This window comes from Triticum urartu, unplaced genomic scaffold (genome assembly GCF_056163025.1).
Source record: "Triticum urartu cultivar PI428250 unplaced genomic scaffold, HENAU_Tu73 scaffold2, whole genome shotgun sequence".
NCBI lineage: Eukaryota > Viridiplantae > Streptophyta > Magnoliopsida > Poales > Poaceae > Triticum > Triticum urartu.
Window position 1 is genome coordinate 12,698,976 of NW_028260368.1, and position 3,876 is coordinate 12,702,851.

At 35.5% G+C, this 3,876-nt stretch overlaps 1 non-coding gene across 1 annotated transcript; it reads right to left on the reverse strand.

Moving 5' to 3' along the window:
• Positions 1-1,219: 1,219 nt before the first annotated feature.
• Positions 1,220-1,306, reverse strand: TRNAS-GGA (transfer RNA serine (anticodon GGA)). Its single transcript has one exon. It is a non-coding gene; the product is annotated as a tRNA-Ser (tRNA).
• Between the last annotated feature and the right edge of the window lie 2,570 nt (positions 1,307-3,876).

Here is a 3,876-nt window from a genome sequence, read left to right on the forward strand (position 1 = left end):
TTTTTTTCTCTATCGATGTTCTACGAACAAGAATCTCTTTTTTTCCGAATTAAATGGAGAATCCAGGATCTTTTATGTTTTTTACCTTACAATTTTGCTAGATACAAAACAATAAAATAAATAATATATATACAAAAAAAAAAGATTTTGATGAAATTCCATTTTTTGGGGTACTTTAGTTGATTTTACTCTGTTTATCCTGTAGTTTAATTCAGTTTTAATTTCGATGTATTCTGTAATGTAAATACAATGAAATTAATTGTGTAAAATGAAATTTCAATAAAATAAAAAAAGGAGTCTTCATGTCCCGTTATCGAGGACCTCGTTTAAAAAAAATACGCCGTCTGGGAGCTTTACCAGGACTCACTAGAAAAACACCTAAATCCGGAAGTAATCTTAAAAAAAAATTCAATTCTGGGAAAAAGGAGCAATATCGTATTCGTCTTCAAGAAAAACAGAAATTGCGTTTTCATTATGGTCTGACAGAACGACAATTACTTAGATATGTACATATCGCTGGAAAAGCAAAAAGGTCAACAGGCCAGGTTTTACTACAATTACTTGAAATGCGTTTGGATAATATCCTTTTTCGATTGGGTATGGCTTCAACCATTCCTGGGGCCCGCCAATTAGTCAACCATAGACATATTTTAGTTAATGGTCGTATAGTCAATATACCAAGTTTTCGTTGCAAACCCCGAGATATTATTACTACGAAAGATAACCAAAGATCAAAAGGTCTGGTTCAAAATTATATTGCTTCATCGGACCCGGGGAAATTGCCAAAGCATTTGGCGATTGACACGTTGGAATATAAAGGACTAGTAAATAAAATCCTAGATAGGAAGTGGGTCGGTCTCAAAATAAATGAGTTGTTAGTTGTAGAATATTACTCTCGTCAGACTTGAACTTAACGAAAAAAGGAAAGGTTCATAGAATTTTCTTCCCCTTCCCCTTTCCCCGAACTAAATCGCCCTAAGACCATTACCATTAATTTGTATTTTCCCATCAACTAGCTAAAATTGATTAACCCTAGGATTAGGATCCTTTTTTCTTTTTTCCTCTATGTGTATTTTACATACCACAGTAATTTGCTATAGAGAATTTCTAATTTCTATTAAATCAAAATAAGATAATATAAGATATTATATTATTGCTGGAAAAAATTGTTATTTGATTTGATACATTGTGATCCTTAACGTTGATGAATTAAGAAAAACGGAAAGAGAGGGATTCGAACCCTCGGTAAACAAAAGTCTACATAGCAGTTCCAATGCTACGCCTTGAACCGCTCGGCCATCTCTCCTACATAACTTATTATGGAAAATAAACTGAGTGAATAGCGAGTTTTCTTATTCCTGCAGTACAGGTACAACCGCAACCACTCGGGGGTTCCATAGTTCTATTGGAAAAATTCCTTTTGATCTAAGTGGAAGGATACAGGATTTTTTACTAGAAATTGCGCTCGCTATAAAATAAAAGTTTTAATTTGGGTTTTCCCGCAACTAAAGAAAAAGAAAATGGAAGAATTCTTCTTATTGCATAATAAAATAAAGAAACCTTAGAATTCCGTTTGCATAAGATACGCTACACCATACTATCGAAATCAAAAATAGGGTATGAGACAATTAATAACTTTGAAAACACGAAATAGTTGATAACATAAGTTGTTGTTCAGAAATAGGAAAGTGGAATGAAATCCAGTCTTAGTCAAATATTTCATATCTCTTCGTGTCCAAGCAGAAGGAAAAGGATACAATTTGAGCTGAGCGGAAAATCCATATCTCTCTTATCCATTTAAAGCATATGGATTTAGAGTAGAGCATATGGATCAATCTATTTATAATTATAAGAATCGAATGTGTTTGTTTTTATGTTATTTTGTGAAGGAATGAAAACAATTCTATATAGAATGGGTTGGGAATTATGCCTAGATCCCGTGGAAATGGAAATTTCATTGATAAGACCTCCTCAATTGTAGCCAATATTTTATTGCGAATAATTCCGACAACCTCAGGAGAAAAAAAGGCATTTACTTATTATAGAGATGGTGCGATTTGACTCTTTTTTTTGCTTTTTTTTAGCCCTACCTATACCTCAGTCTTACGAAAAAGAGAGGGGGGTTGGCATAGAGAGAACCAAATTTGTAAAGCAAACAAACCCACGCTTCGGGAAGGTGAGGCGAACTAACAATTCCTTCCGTCGTGTATCCTCGATTGATGCGGCTTCAGATACTTCAATTGTAGATTTGAGTATTGAGCGAAAGGTTACACCTACAGGATATGGTATGGTATGGATTACAGGCCAATCCTACTCTATTAGTATCCGTAGGCAGCATAGGGGAGAAAAGCACTACACCTAGAAATAGGAATCAACAAGAGAAAAACTTTGTTAGAAATTACCCCTTTCCTGATCGGTATCAGGGCTGGGAAGAATGGTTGGGATAACAAACAACCATCAGGTTTGTACTTTGGATACCCCTATAACCATCAAAGATCGTTGAAGTAGCTAATTCCTCTAAATAGGAGGCGTTGAGAACAAAGAAATTATTGGAGCTATCGTTTTCCTCTAGCATTAATAGAATTCATTGGTGTTAAGAAAAACCTCTTGTGGGAAGGTTGGCTAGAGATTTCTTGGAAAAATACCAGCCCCTTTCGGTTCATAATGAGACGGGACTAATTCTATTTTGATTCTATAGATTATTTCGCTTAGTACTATTATGTACAGAAGGGAGGAGCCGTATGAGATGAAAACCTCATGTACGGTTTTGGAACGGAGATTTTTTGAATAGAATGAACGACCGTAACGGATGTTGGCTCAATCCGAAGGAAATTATGCGGAAGCTTTGCAAAATTATTATGAAGCTACGCGACTAGAAATCGATCCCTATGATCGAAGTTATATACTCTATAACATAGGCCTTATACACACAAGCAATGGAGAGCATACAAAGGCTTTGGAATATTATTTCCGGGCACTAGAACGAAACCCCTTCTTACCGCAAGCTTTTAATAATATGGCCGTGATCTGTCATTACGTGCGACTATCTCCACTATAGAAAGAAAAAAAAAAAAGAGAGGATCAAATTTTCTAGTAAATACTAGAAAAAAAGGGCTTTCTACATAGGGATCGTAAAAACAACGATTTTTCCCTATCAGCTGTAGGAAGGAAGGACACTTCACGAGAATCAAAAAACGAAGAAAGTATGGCCTATACTACTACTCTATGGATAAAGTTTCTCAAATTGATAGAGAAAGCACCGTAAAGATCAATTAGTGAGCGACTGGGTCGATACAACTAAAAAAAACTGCTTACTTATCCCATGATATGGGGCAAAATTTAGGAATCCGCTTATGTAATAGAGCCGATCCACTAAGGGATTAAGCAGCGGTGTAGTATCAGATCCCAAAGATAGTAAGTTCTTTTTTCTTTCTTATGGAAAAAAGTCTTTTTCAAGGATTCTATAGAGATTTCATATATGAAACCGGGATAGTTACCTCTCAGAAAATTTGAACGAAGGCTCTATATCTATCTATGCTTCATTCTTCTGAAGGTGGGAAAAAAGATCAAACTGATTATTGATAAAAATTAGGGTTTGAAACTTAGGTAATTAATTTCTTCTGCTTAACCCAAGAACAAATTGGATCGATTTTTGATAAATCGAATTCAGTTAAGATAGGGGAAATTCAGATAGCAATTTCTGAGCCGTATGAGGTAGGAAACTCTCAAGTACGGTTCTAAGGGAAGGAACTTCCTATTCCGACCGAGGAGAACAGGCCATTCTACAGGGTGATTCGGAAATTGCGGAAGCTTGGTTTGATCAAGCTGCTGAATATTGGAAACAAGCTATAGCGCTTACTCCGGGAAATTATATTG